Here is a 15833-nt window from a genome sequence, read left to right on the forward strand (position 1 = left end):
TAATCAAATGCATGTGACAAAATTGCTTTTCTATCCAAAAATAAATAAAAATAAAAATCTTCTTTTTTATTCTGTATGTAAGAAATAAATTGGTTAATAGATTTCTTTCAAAATATGCATATACAAATTCAAATATTGTTTAATCTGTTATCTTTTCTTCAATCAACTTTCTTTATATATATATATATATATCAAATTTATTTAAAATCAGATTAAATTTATGTTCTAAATTTGTTTGTAGATTTAAGTTTACTTTTTTTTTAACATTTTAGTTTATTTATTTCAGATTAAATAAATATAATTTATTATATTATTAAAAGATTTTGAGTTTATTACTAATTATTTAAAATATAGATATATTTTGAGTTAAGAATTGTTTTATTAAAATTGAATTATACTTTAGAGTTTGTAATTAAATTTTATATGTTATTCAAATAATTAAAAAAATTATTTATATTCTAAGTTGTTTAAGTAATTGAAATTTGTTTGTATAATTAAAATAAGTAGTTCAAATTTTATTTTATTTTTATTTTAATTTAAAATTAAAAATGTTTTAGAATATTGAAAGTTATTTTGAACTATTAAAATTATTAAGCTTATAGTTCTTTGAAATTTAATTATACACTTCATGATTAAAAAAATCATTTAGGATTAGTTTATAATTATAAATTTTAATAGTTGAAAATGAATCGAATTTAGTGAGAAATGGATTTATTTATTGGGGTCTATTTAATGAAAAATGGTTTTATTTATTAAGATCTATTTCAGAAGGATTAATGAAACCTATTTATAATCTAACCTTATTAAGATTAATGGAAATGTATTTAAAAATATCATCTCTAGTTTTAGGGATTAGATTATTAAAATATTAAAGGAAAATTTAAGCGAAAATGGTCTAACTCATATTAATGGATACCTTATTGGATTTTTAATATGGAAAATTAAGTTGCAAATTTGAACTTTTTTTAAATTCTAAAGAGTTAGTATCTCCTCAATGATGGGAAAAGACTCCCGTGGGTTTTGAAAAGATAAATATTGTATAAGGCAAAAGGGTCAATTAACACTTGAGAATTTCAATAGATAATTGAGCATTAGGAGATCTATCATCTTGAATTAATCATTCTTAGGATGTAGATATAAAAGTTAAATCTCTTTATTAAACAAATTAGTTTGACTTAAGAAAAACAAAGAAAAGGAAAATGTTATTGTGCCAATGATACACTTATTCTATAGTTTTGGATCTTTTCATCAAATAAATAAATCCTAATAGTTAGTAGGTTCCCTCAAGACATTCAATACATTTCAAATATTTAAGTTCTTTAATTAATGGATTTCAAAACTACCTTTTGTATATTTCAATTAGTACAAGTATCAAAGGTTAAAGGAATTTACCCAACAAGTAAATGTGTTTAGATTCATAGTAACCCTTTTAGGTATTTCAAGCAATATGAGTTAATGTTAGATAAATATTTGCCTCAATTCGAAAAGTTGATTATTTTATTTGTTTCTTTATTAGATTCCAAGATATGAGTATACAAGGCATTGAGAATAGTCAATTCTTTTAATAGTTAAAAACATTTACCTTCTAGTTAAAAAGAAACATTAGACTAGTAAAAAGGAAAAGTTACACTTAAAAATACAAGTAAATAGTAAGGATAAATTTAATTAACGTTAAATTTAGAGATAAATTGCATAGTTAAATATTCATATGGTATTAGTGTTAATTAGGATGCAAAGAGACTTTATTAAAAACCGAAATTGTTTTAGCAAATGAGTTCAAGTAACATATTTTTGTGATCACTTAGAAAATTAAATAACAATTTTAATTGAGTGTAATTTAAGGAGAAAACATTATCTCTCTTCTAAGTATTTGAAATTGATAAAGGTGTTGTTTGTAGAAAGTATCGAATGATAAAGTTAAAGTTACTTCAAGTGGAAGGAGTAGTTAGTGATCACTTTATAATCTTGCAAAGGTATTATTTCAAAAGCAAAAAGAAGTTTATTGATTAGAATTATTTATTAGGGGACTTATTATTATTTACTTTCATTAATTAGCAAGTGTTTAGACTCTTTTCTAATCTCTTCTTCATACAATTAATAATTAAGAATAATGTGGTTAATTTGAAGCTACTTGTTGAATTTTTTTTTCTTCCCTTCAACAAGTGAGTATTAAATTTATTTCCAAAATATTACTATTTAATAATATTGGAGTTGAGGTAAAATCAACTCTACAACTCCCAAAGATCACCTACACACAAACCTGTCACAGAAAGAGAGAAGCAAAATAGCTATGGAGGCCAAAATTCAGAGATCCAGAAAAAAGGAGTCATATTGATTGTGCAACAAGAACGCAATTCAATAATTACAGTTGTTATGAAAATACAAAGAGAGAATCCTTATAAAAGGATACTCGAAACCCTAAAGGAGAAAACCCTAAAGAATTATAAGATTCCTAAGTTTAGCTTAAGCATAGAGTATAATAGACTAATAATTAAATAAATAATTATTAGCTAATAAAATATTACTCTAACACCCCCCCCCCCCTTAAGATGAACTTAAAGAGTAGTTAAAAAACAACTAAGGACTAAAAAAGCATGTAAAAAATGCAGGAAAGCAACAATGGATCCCGACAACTAGGCCTGATGAGGTACCCAAGTACAATAAAATCTCTGTAAAGTGGAGAAAAAGGAGAAAACCCTATGGGAACAAAAATCCTCTCCAAGAAGAGATGAAAGCTCAAGTGAAGGACTAAGAAGCCTCCAAACAAGAGTGTTCCAGAAGATAGGAACAAAAAGAAGAGAATGAAGAACACCATTGGAGCATGAAATAGCTACAAATACTATCAAAGAGTAAATGTTGATCTGAAGAACCTCCACTAAAATAGAACATGACCAGGTAGAGAAGATTGTAATCTGCATGAGTTCCCTCAAATGACACTACTTGAATCAGATGGCAAACAACTGAACTCGAAGATACAAATGGCATGAAACACCAAAACCTGAAGAGCCGATCAATCGAACCAAGGAAGCATTAGAACCAACAAGACAAACCTCCCCATAATTTTTAAAAGGGAGAGGGACAGGTACACTGAAAAAAAATGGCCAACAAGAACTACATGATGAAGAACCAAGAAAATTGAAGGTGCAGAGAAAGTACATAGTGTCGTGGAAGGAACACTCTTTTGACACACATCATGAGGCTAATGTCATGGAAAGAACACTCACTTGAAAAAGGTAGATGGAAAACAAAAGGCAAACATCAACCCCCCCATGGCATTTTATAAGTAGTGCATGCACAATAAGGCACAAGATGTGGAAGATCTCAAGTATACAATGCATGGTGGCACTTTATCTCAGTGTGTTTGCATAAATAAAACTCTACAATGATCAGAAGAGACAAAAGACTAGAAATAGAAAGAACACAACCAAATATGAGACATCCTACTCAAAGAAAGAGATCCCAAAACCTGAAACATCCAAGATATTCACCAGAGTGCTGAAAAGCAAAAAACTAAATGAAATGTACCTGGAGCAGAATCTGGAAAGAAAACTCATATGAATGGAAAGTGCACAAAACAAGATTTCCAATGATATAAAGTTTTTGAAAAACGAAGTTCGGATGCTCAAGTTATGTCTCTCGAAGTGCAAAAAAGAACCTTTGGCTTTGACAGCAAAAATGTCATCAAAAAAAGAGAAAGAAAAAGTTCAAACCTCCAGATATGGATAGAGCTCGAAAAGAGTTTTCTAATAATATAAGGTTTTTGAAAAAGTGCCTCCGTATGACCAAGTTACAACCAAAAGAAAAAAACCCTTATTGATTAGAATTATTTATTAGGAGACTTATTATTATTTACTTTCGTTAACTAGCAAGTGTTTAGACTCTTTTCTAATCTCTTTTTCAATCAATTAATAATTAAGAATAATGTGGTTAATTTGAAGCTTGTTGTTGAATTTATTTTTTCTTCCCTTCAACAAGTGAGTATTAAATTCATTTCCAAAGTATTACTATTTAATAATATTGGAGTTGAGGTAAAATCAACTCTACAGCTCCCAAAGATCACCTGCACGCAAACCTGTCATGGAAAGAGAGAAGCAAAGTAGCTATGGAGGCCAGAATTCAGAGATCCAAAAAAGAGGAGTCAAATTGATTGTGCAACAAGAATGCAATTCAATAATTACAGTTGTTATGAAAATACAAAGAGAGAATCCTTATAAAAGGATACTCAAAACTCTAAAGGAGAAAACCCTAAAGAATTATAAGATTCATAAGTTTAGCTTAAGAATAGAGTATAATAGACTAATAATTAAATAAATAATTATTAGCTAATAAAATATTACTCTAACAAATAATTTAAATTTTATTTCAAGAAATTTAGTACCTTTCAAGTATTAGGATTCACATTTAAAGTAGTGTTATTATTTGTAGATGAAACAAATTTATGTTACTTCTTATGGAAGAATTAGTTGGGCTTATTATTAAATACTTTTCACTTCAAACGAGTAGGTGTTAAAATTCTTTTCCAAAGTCTTGCTATTCAATCATTTAATTTTCTTTTAAGCAAATCAGTACTAGGATTCATACTTAATGTGTAATGGTTTGTTCCAAAACAATTATATCTAGCAAGTAAATCAAATCATTTTCATAAGAGTTCTTTAAAAGTATCATAGTTTCCTTCAAAGAAAATACTATTCTAAAGTAGTTGATTTGTTATGTTCCTTTCATTTTTAATTTTGAGCAATAATTCCTTGTATATAATAGTTTCTTTTTAAAGTTGTATTAGTATATTGCTTTGCTTAAGTTTTCATGAATTCAAGTTAGATTATTAGATAGACAACTAAACAAGAGGAGTTGAAACCAAAAACCTTAGTGGCGTTCGGTATCTATGGTGCCTTTGCGTCACACTTACGGGTAATGTCGTCATGTTGAACTACTACACTTGTAATGCCCCACCAGGAACCCCAAAGGAATAACCACACATCTAGGCAACTAAGGGTGAAATAAATAAATAAAATTAAAGTATAAAACATATTAACTGCATAAATTACTACATTGCACAATAATAACACAAGCAGAAGACTTACATCAGAATTCCTAAAGGGTTACCAATGAAGATTAAAACTAAAAGTTAAATTACACAATTACGATTAATTTTAATTAACCATCATTACTCATGAACATAACTAATCATATACAATAACATATTACACCATTAAAATATTGAAAGAGTAACAATATAATTTCCTTTAAAATAAAGCATTTACATATATCATATAGAAAGTTGATAAATAACATCCAAAACTTAGGATTACATTGACCATAAAAATACATGGCTTCCAATATTACATTCAAAATTAACATCTAAATCAATTACAAGGTTTCATAAATTTATTGATACAATTGACCACATAGGTCTCAAAATAATAATCTCCAACATGAGATAGAGCATGAATCACGAACCATAGGAACACCTGTAGAGTCAATCCTTGCATGAAGGTACGAACAAGAATATCTGATGGAAAGTGGCACTACCACCCGACCATATGATCTTAAAAAAGAATCACCCCACTGTGCTAGGAGATAGCAAAGGACCCTCAAGAAATCATAAACAATACTAGGACAACAATGCAAAATGACTCCACAATACTCCATGTGACTCGAACTCACAATACACTAGTGACCCTAAAGAGAGAGTTTCATTGCATGGCTTAAGATGGTTACCCTAGGTAGGCCTCCATAGGTCCTAGCCCCCATCCTGGGTTATCCTGGCAACCTTTCCTAAACCCCCGACTCCATCTAAGTCTCATGTGGACCCTACCAACCCTTCGTGAAGACAAGGTGGTCGATTTGCCATTCTAGGCCTTCCCACTACATCTTGAGCCTATGCGAGCACTCAACCATGTGCGAGGTACAATATCTTAATTAATATTACAACTACCCACCCCCTAATCAATTATTAGGTTACCACTTATTAACTGACTTTCAAGGGGCTATCCTACCGATGACTTCGGGTGCGACCCCCACTCGAAAGCCACTCTCTCATAGGACACTAACAAACATGGTCACTCTACGAGGACCCTATGGTGAAACAAACAACCATAACACCACTATCCAAAAACAAGTGGTCAAAGATAAAGACATACCAACCCCTAGCTAACCATAAGGAACAAGCACTACCTTGTTAAGACAACGAGGTTATACTAAATTACTTGGTCAAGAGATAGAAATGCGCCATAGCAAGACAACTAACAAGAATGAGGGATAATAACCAATTAAACCCCCTTGCAAGAAAAGCTAAATTCACTAAGATCCAACACAGTCAATCTTTGAAAAGAACAGCAACATATATACTTGGCATTTTCATCGTTTAAATTAACAAATCATCACTATGAAAAACTATGAGAAACTCAAGTCATCATTGCACTGATAGGGCTAGAAATCTAACTAATCATAATAATCCATTTAATTCCTTTAATTTTGCAACAGTAAAAAAACGTAACGAGAACAATGGACAAGCATTCCCAATTTAAAAAGCTCATTTATTCTAAAGAAACATTTGATCTAAAATAATTTAAACCATTTTATTAAATTATTAATAAATTAATAAAAACTATTATATATAAAATATATATATATATAATAATTAACAATTAATAATTAATAAACTACAAATTTAATTATAAACATTAATTGACTTAAAATATTACTTAATACAAAATATGTATTAATAATATTATTTAAACTTTATTTTATTTTTTTCATTTAAAAAAAAATACTTAATACAAAATATGAATTAATAATATTATTTAAAAAAAAAAAAATTCATGCATCTCAAGCCCCTAGTAGGGGAAGCTTCCAGCAGTCCAATAGGCCGATTGGAGGTAGATAACCTGGTAGGGGATCTTGCTTCTCCTATGGACAGTTTGGTCACATAGTCGCTCAGTGCCCTCAGTGTTCTCACCAGACGGGTAGCTAAAGGCCAGCAGCATCAGAGCCGACGGTGGGGGATGCAGGTAGATCCCATAGAGTATTTGTAGTGGTTGATGACCGCCAGGCTGAGCATTAGGGTACAGTGTTTGAGGCTACAGGTATGTTGTGTGGTATCCCTATCTCTGTAATTTTTGACTCCGGTGCTTTAGATTATTTCATTTCTTCATCCATTGTGGAGCGGTGCGGGCTCGCGTCTACTAAGCAGGTGGATAGGTGGCAAGTAGAGTTGGCCACAGGTGTGCGTGTGTTTGTAGATGCCTTTATTCCCAATTGTGAGTTGGACCTAGGACCCTTTGTTACTTTAGTTCACCTTCGAGTCATTCCTTTGGGGTCCTATGAAGTTGTATTGGGGATGGCTTGGCTATCATCTCACAGTGCTCGTGTAGACTGTCGTCAAAAGATAGTAGAGTGTTTAGATGACCATAGCAAGAAAGTGGGGATCGTAGGAGTCCATAGATCGATATCCTTATGTATGATTTCCGCTATGCAACTTAAACGGTGTATGTGTCAAGGGTGTCATCTTTTTATAGTTGCTCTTGAGGATGTAGATGAGGAAGAGAGTCGAGAAATCACTCTTGATGGTCACCCTATTCTTTGAGAGTATGCTAATGTGTTTTCGTTGGATATTCTTGGTATGCCTCTGAAGTGAGACATAGACTTTCACATTGACTTGGTTCCTAGTGCGGAACCTATTTCGAGAGCCCCATATCGGATGACTACTCAGGAGTTGAGTGAGTTGAAGTTACAGATGGAGGAATTGTTGGCCAAGGGGTTCTTTTGTCCTAGTGTTTCTCCTTGGGGTGTGCCTATTATCTTCGTGAAGAAGAAGGATGGTTCTCTTCGATTATGCATTGATTATGGATAGTTGAATAAGGTAACCATCCAAAATCAATATCCATTGCCTCGTATAGATGATCTTTTTGATCAGGTAAAGGGAGCCAAGGTGTTCTCTAATATTGATCTAAAATTTGGGTACCATCAGTTGCGCATTCATGATGTAGATATTCTTAGGACGGTGTTCTGTACTCGTTATGGTTACTATGAGTTCACAGTGGTGCCATTTTGGTTGATGAACGCGCCTTTGGTTTTCATGAGCCTCATGAATGGGGTTTTTGACACCTACCTTGATCATTTTGTCCTTGTGTTCTTGGATGACATATTGATTTATTCTAGATCTATGGAAGAGCATGAGGGCCACTTGCGACAGGTATTGCAGTGCTTGAGGGAGAATCAGCTTTATGCCAACTTGGCAAAGTGTGATTTCTTCCAGTCAGAGGTGAGCTATCTTGGTCATGTGGTTTCGGGAGAAGGTGTATCTATGGATCCTTCTAAGATCCAAGACATTGTAGATTGGCCAGCACCAACCAATGTTTCAAAGGTTCGAAGCTTTATGGGTTTGGCCAGATATTACCGTCGATTTGTTCGGAGTTTTTCCCGGATAGGTTACCCGATTACTTCTCTTCAGAGGAAAGGAAAAAAGTTTATTTGGTCAGAGCAATGAGTCAATTTTTCATACCTTGAAGGAACTCCTTGTCAGTGCTCTGATTTTGGTAGTCCCTAACCCATCCAGAGATTTTAAGGTATGCACAGATGCCTCTTTAGAAGGTATAGGTGTAGTGCTTATGCGGGATGGACGTGTGGTTGCCTATGAGTCTCGCAAACTCAAGGACCACAAGTTGAACAATCCAGTCAATTATTTGGAGTTGGCAATTGCAGTGCATGCGTTGGTTAGATGGTGACATTTTTTGTTGGGTCGTCGGTTTGAGCTACATAGTGATCACCGCAGTTTGTAGTATATTTTCATGCAGCTAAACGTGAATGATCGACAGTGAAGATGTATGGAATTCCTCTGCGAGTATGATTTTGGGGTTTCTGGTGGGGCATTACAACACTTAACGCCTAATAAAGTTGCAACAACGGCGTCTATGGCATCGTCCCTCTAAATTTCCGAAGAGAAATAAGGGTCATTTGGAAGTTAAAATCCAAATGGCAGGTAATCCCCCTTGGATCGATAATCTAAAAAGATAAATCTTAAATGAATTTACATCTGCTCAGTTAAACCTTAGAAAACCCCATTAGGGTTTGGTTGTGTGTTATGAATTTGGAAATTTATTTTATCTTGATGATTTCAACAGATGATAATGGATTAAGGGTGACATATTTAATAGGAAATAGGACTTAGTTGTTTTAGGCCACAAGCAAAAGGCCATCTTGAGCCTTTTTGCTATAGAGCTACCATCGTGGGTAGCAACTGCAAATAAATTGTATGGGACATCGACTCTAGAAAGGGTTACGTACCCACCAAATAGTTTACATTAAACTATAGTTACAAACCAGAACTACATACTTTATGCCTTGATCCAGTGCTGAAACGGATATGTAGGCAGTCTAGGGACGGAGTTGTCCCTTGTACTTAGATGTTCGGGGATGGGAATTAGAATTTGGTTATGGGTGAGTAGTTGGTTCTCGAAGCTCCTTGGTCTTTTAATCAAATGGTGCAAATACTAAGCGAAAGGTTAAAATTAATTCAATGCATACTCAGAAGGAATCTCGTATGGTTTCGCTTGACTTCCCGAGGCTTTAGACCAAATTCTAAGGCAGAACTCAAGAATGTTTATGTAATTATTTTTTTACTCCTAAGGATGATGACCTTGGTGCACTCCTAGTAAGGGAGCTTAGTCTTTAGAAAGTGGCTCAGGACCTAGATGGTCCCGATGAGTCTAAAGTCTCTAGCCAGAGCATATCCTATTCTTATGAATAGATGCCTACCCTGTTTGGGTAGATTCCTATCCCAGATTGGATAGATGAAACCTCCTATCACGTATGGATAGATGCCTAACCCATATGGTTAGATGCCTAGTCTTTTATGGATAGATGCCTAACCCGTATAGTTAGATGCATGTCCCAGTTGGATGGATGTCTATCTCATTTCGATAGATGTACCTAAGTATGTGATTGAATCATACATAATTAAGAATAAGTAAGAATAAGAAATCAATATTTATATATTAAAAAAAAAATCAGTTGATTTTTTGGATTAAGTTAAGTTATCACATGTAATAACCCACTCTACATAACCCAAGAATTTTCAACATTATTTATTTATTTATTTAATCATTTGTGTTTGATTCAATTGTATACTTTGGGCATCTATCTAATTGGATTAGGCATTCATCCATCCAGGATGAGCATCAAACCATATGGGTTAGGCATTTGTCCATACGAGACAGGAGGTTTCATCTATCCAATATGGGGTAGGCATCTACCCAAATGGGGTGGGCATCTATCCAACTTGGGATAGGAGGTAATTTGGCCAAAGACTTAGACTCATCAAGACCATCCGGGTCCTGAGTTACTCACTAAGAACTACACTCCTTTAATAGGTGTGCACCGAGGTCACCATCCTTAGGAGCAATAAAATAATATATTGCAAGCTTGAATTCCTCCTCAGAATTTGGCCTAAAGCCTTGGGAAGTAAAGCGAATCCATACAGGATTCCCTCCGAGTATGCGTTGAGTTACTTTTTCTTTTATTGCACTTCTCTTTTAATTAGGAGTCTTCGCAATCCTTCTTCTTACCAAATCCTAGAACCCATCCCCGAACGCCTGAGTACTAGGGACTTCTCTGTCTCTAGACTGCCTGCATATCCATTTCGGCACGAGATCAAGGCGTAAAGTATGTAGTTATGTTTTCTAATCTATGTGTAGACGTATAAAAATGACCATATTCCTAAAATGAATATTTTATGTTCATTTCTCTATTTAATTAAATTACCCACATTCCTCTATTTAATTAAGTAAATTACTCAATTAAATTCACTATACCATTTAATAGGATAAAATCATTTTATTCAATTAAAGCCCCTATCCACTTTTTAATTAAATTCAAATTTAATTAAAATAGTTATCCTAAATTCAATAAATCTAATTTATTTAATTGCAACCAAATTGAATTAAATTCAATTAAAACCTATTTTCCCTCACCCACTTGCAAAATCCTACACCTTCCACTTGCATCCTAACCCTCTTTCTAACCTCTTCTAGATTCTTCTAATCCTGATTAATTAACCCAAACCCATCCAGTATCCCTTTTCCCTAAATTTGAGGAGGTCACTTCTCAAATTTGGAGTAAAGTCTTCAAAAAGCATTAAAGCCTTTATCCAACTTGTTGAATACCCCCAAATTTGGAAGGACTCTTACAAATTTGTCCCAAAAGTCTTCATAACCATTAATGGTTAACTCAACCCTCTTACATTGTTAAAGAATTTCCATAAACTCAACCTCCATGTAACCCAGGGGTCTCATCAAGCATTTATTGCTTTGACCATGGCTATCCTTAAACCTTTGCACAAGAATTTATCCTTTGGGTAAAAGCTTTATCCAATGGATAACCCTAGTTTAACCTTAACCCTTAACCCCTAGGGTAACCATGAGGTCTTCTCAAGCATTTAATGCTTCTTACATCTCCTCTCAACCAACCTTATGTTGACAATTGTCACCATTTCATTCGTGCCAATTGCAAACATGGATTCCCAACTTTCAAACTCAACCCTTGATTAAATCTTTCAATCCTGGCCATCCATTGCCCTATTTTTGCTATAAATAAAGCTCTCATTCCTCCATTTTTTAGATCATCCAAGTCTTTAGCATCACACTTATACTCAAATCCATTCAAGCTTTCATATTTCATATATGCTCACAATTTAGCCTCTCTTTTAAATAGGAATTAATCTAAATATGCCTATTTAGAGTATGTTCCTTATCATTTAGCTTAAATCATAAACTAATATAGTATGCTAGGGTAGTCTTGTTTACTAACCTTGTCATCTTATAAATAGTTTATTGCATTTGTAGCATCATGCATAGCTTAGGATGCATCTCATCTTAAAATCAACAAAAGCATCCCTCGTTCTTGCATTTGTCATCCCTAAACCATTTTGCTTAGTGATCTGAGAGCAAAAACATTGGTTTGAGGGACCGTGCAAGATAGAGAACCATGGAACCATCCTTGGGAAGCTGAGTCATACTTTATGACTCCATAGCTTGCACCAAGAAGTCTTGTGGGTGTGTGAGCAAGGCTCCCTAGAGCTCCATTTTTCACATATTGAGTTCTATCGACCCGCTTTTCCCACATACATTTCTGGCGCCCACTGTGGGGCATCACCCCATATATCAAATCGGTTTTTAAATTTAACCACTTTTGCAGGTTCACGAGAAACAAGAATCAGCACGTGGGAAACATTCCCTAGCACATTTGGTCAACAGCCTAGCGCATCTGGCTTACTATTTAGCATGTTGGGTCCATCACCTAGTGCGTGAAGGCATTTTCTTAGCGCATCATAATACTAACCTTTTCCTGTAGGTCTCGACGCAGGAGAAAAATAGAGCAACGCCTCTGAAACATAGAGTAGCACATCCCGAAAATAGTATAGCGCATCTCTGGGTTTTTTTAGCACATCACTGTTATTTTGTAGCACTACACTTTGTTCTATAGTGCATCATAGACAGACAGGAATCAAAAAATTAAAATCTATAACCAAGGGTAAAATTTAGACTTGTTGAAGTCCACCAGTCATCTAACGTTTTTTGCTTGTTCTTTTGCAGGATTCTAACAATTTTGTTGCAGATAGGAGCTTAGTCTTAAGATTATTAAGATAGTTAGAATTTTCACTAACTTAGTTAAGTTAGTTTAAAAATTTGAACTTCTTTTATTCTTAAAATTGAACTCACTTTTTTGGGGCTATAAAAAGAACCACAAATCAGAAAATTTCTTGCTTTCCTAAGAGAAAAATTTTATTTTTGGGCTTTAAAAGGAACAATACAAACCTTCCTTCTTGCACAAGTAGCTTTAAAAAGAACCTCACCATCCTTTGGTGTATAAAAGGATTCATTTCAAATTTTTGTAAAGGAAAGAACCACACTTAAGAAGTTTTTGTTACAATGAAAAGAGGGAAGTTATTCCCCTTTTGTCGGTTTCCTTTTGTTATCCAAAATCAAAGTTTTGCTTTGTTGACTCGATTATTTTCCTAGATTAAATAATCACTGATTTGGGGAAATAAAATAAACACCATGCTTTTTGGAGCAACATCTCCAAATAGAAGTTAGCAAATCATTTGTCTTAAAAGCTAAAAAGAAAAATTGTTTGTCTTGTCTCGAAAGTGGAAGGTATATGCTCTCCCCTTAATTGGGTGATCAAAAAGCCAAACCACTCCTAAGCTTTCTGTACTTCAAACATTTTACAACTTTTAGCAGGCCTGCCTTCCCAAGGAATTGGAATCAACTCTTAAAGCCATTTATGGTCGGTGTGAAGGGAACGACCTAAGTGGGAAATAGCTTTGATGCCAAGTATTCCAACCCACTATAATCAAAAGTAGAAAGTGACGAAAGTCCTTTTCAACAGTTGCGCGCAGCGATTAGCCTTCCCCCAATATCCTAGAGATATGTAAAGCATTTGTTCTAAAGGTTGGGAAGCCTCATGAGGGAGTTTATCACTGACGGCCGAACAGGAAGCCTGATTACGAACCATAGAAATAGAAACCTTGAGCTGAGTCAGTAACCAGACATTTATAATATCATAGTGCAAGGGTGGGGAAGAATCCGCCCCTAAGATCGCTCACCATATATCTCCCAAGATAACTACTCAATTGTGAAGCAATTCACTTTGAGTTAATTTTTGGCAAAAGGCAAAAAAATGGGCACCCTCTAGGGGGTGACACGGCTGTTTGAGCTGACGGAGTATCGAGACTAGTGGGCTGTGATGTTATTTATGACCTTTGAATAAAAAGTCTTCTTGATGTGTATAAATTGTATCCAAACCTGTTAAAACATTGGGGATTTGAACACATCCTCGCAGAACATACACTTTTTGTTAGATTAAGCAAAATAGTTGTCTTTTTTGTGTTGTACTTGCATTTACTACTTCAGAAAATCATCCATCAAGACTGAAAAACTCACAACAAAATCTAAAAATTGTCAAAAACCAACCAAAGGAAAATATCAGGGCAGTCTAGCACGTGAGAGAAACTTCTTAGCGTGTAAGGTACATTTGTTAGCACATCAGAACATCAAATTAGCGCGTCCAGTTAAAGCAGTGGCGTTTATCCGAAATTTCAAAACAGTGTTAAACAGTTAGCGCATCCGAAAAAAAGCCTAGCGCGTTGAAGCATCATCTTAGCGCGTAGAAGTCAAACTTTAGCGCGCAGGGTTTAACAATTAGCGTGTCGCAGACCCATATTAGCGCCTAACTTATCAAGCCAAACAGAAAACAAATTTTAAACAGTCAAAAATTTTAGCGTGTGGTTGGGGGCAGCTTAGCATGTGTGGTCTTTTGTTTAGCGCATGAAGTAATTTGGGTAGTGCATCTTGTCTCTGTTTTAGCGTGTGACCAAAACCTGAAAAACAGAGGGCAAAATAGTAAGGAATTTTGAAAATTTTGAAAACATCTTTGGAAGCCTCTTTTCATTAGCATCATTTTCGTCAAAACAGAGTAGCGAAAACAGAGCTTTAAGAACTATTTCTTGAGCAAAATTTGTGTCAAACAAACTTGTAAAAATCCAAAACTGATCGCACGATAAAACATATCTATCCTATCAAAATCCAGAAACGTCATCACAAGTAACAAAGGGGGCCTTTATCATCTCACGGATTTCATCTCAAAAACACTTGTTTAAAACCTCAGGTTGTCAAATCAAGTTTCCATATCAGGAGACTTTATCCATATCATTTGACACGCGTTGTCGTGAAGGGGCATCTAAACCTTCACTTTGATAAAGTAGAACTTGAGTTTTCAAAGCAAGATCAACTGAATCCAAAACAAATCAAAGGAAACCATTGATCACTTATGCATGACTAATCCCCATATTCTAAGAAAAAATAATATTTATCGTAACACCACGTTGAAGAAACAACAACCAAGTTTTTCCAAATTTATCAAAAGAAACAAGTTTTTATACATCAATCGTCAACTCTTCAAATCTCATCAAATATTCCTACATCGCATTAAACTTTATATCCAAAACAAATCTAACGAATTTGACAAAGAGCCTTTGAAGACTAGGGCATATTGTCAAAAATCCGCATTTAATCAAATCATAAACCGTGGAAGAAAGATCAATCCGGCATTCTTGCCCGACGAGTGACATAACGAAGAGGATTTTGTCCCTTTCATCATAGAAAGTTTCTACTAAAATGCCTGTTACTCGCTCTCAAAACAAACAAAGTGAGGCACAAGCAGAATCCATTATGAATCGAAGGTTATCAAATCCTTTTGAAAATCCACACCTAGAGGATACTGAAATTTCTGAAGAGCTTCTTCAGGAATACCAAGAAAGTGCTTCATTCCAAAAGCTCGTAGAAAGGCTCATGGAAAATGACAAGGAAAAATACTTACTCATTCTCACAAGCAAAGGAGTCAAACTCCCTGAAGACCTTGACGCAGATGTGTTTAGAATGAGACCTCAACATTATGAATATCAAGAATGACAATGGGAAGGAGAAGCACACGACCCTGAACAAGATATCCCTGAGCAAAACATACCAGAACAACATACACCAAGACAAAACATCCCTGAGAAAAACATATCATTCCATACACCGTTTCAACCCAGGATCAATACGAGGGAAGAACTCTTCCCTTGGCAAAACAATACACCTTTGGTTTCCCTTACTCAACAAATGCAAATGTTACAAAGACAAATGCAAGACATGCAACAAGGGACGACGGTGCGGTACTCATTAAATGAAATCTGTCCTTATCCTTTTGACAGAAGATTGCACATGATCCCTTTTCCTCCAAACCCAGACATACCTAAATTTGACAAATACGATGGAAAAAGTGATCCCCATGAT

The sequence above is a fragment of the Cryptomeria japonica genome, chromosome 7, assembly GCF_030272615.1.
Source record: "Cryptomeria japonica chromosome 7, Sugi_1.0, whole genome shotgun sequence".
NCBI lineage: Eukaryota > Viridiplantae > Streptophyta > Pinopsida > Cupressales > Cupressaceae > Cryptomeria > Cryptomeria japonica.